The sequence below is a fragment of the Lupinus angustifolius genome, chromosome LG04 (assembly GCF_001865875.1).
Source record: "Lupinus angustifolius cultivar Tanjil chromosome LG04, LupAngTanjil_v1.0, whole genome shotgun sequence".
NCBI classification, from domain to species: domain Eukaryota; kingdom Viridiplantae; phylum Streptophyta; class Magnoliopsida; order Fabales; family Fabaceae; genus Lupinus; species Lupinus angustifolius.
The window spans coordinates 15,455,218-15,455,684 of NC_032012.1; positions in this window are offsets into that span (position 1 = coordinate 15,455,218).

Genomic DNA, 467 nt, shown 5'->3' on the forward strand with positions numbered 1-467 from the left:
TTCATATCATATGGAAACCCCAGTTAACGATGGTAACTCCAATCATTCCTCTAAGTCCCACAATGTTATGAACCCTCAAGATTGGGAGAAGATCAAGGCAATCGAAGGGAGAATTAAAGCCATCGAGGAAGCAAGCTCCCACAGTTTGAAGGATGTTACAAGCATGTGTTTGGTCCTGAATGTGATATTTCCACCAAAGTTCAAGATGCCTGAATTTGAGAAATATCAAGGAACTTCTTGTCCTAGGGATCACGTCACCATGTATGTTAGGAAGATGACTCCCTATATCGATGATGACAATCTACTAATCCATGTCTTCCAAGAGAGCCTCACTGGAGCTGCCATCACTTGGTATATGCGTCTCGAATGTTCTCATATCAAATGTTTCAAGGATTTGTGCAACTCTTTCCTTAAACAATACAACTACAATATTGACCATAATCCTGATAGGATGCTACTCAAGAAGA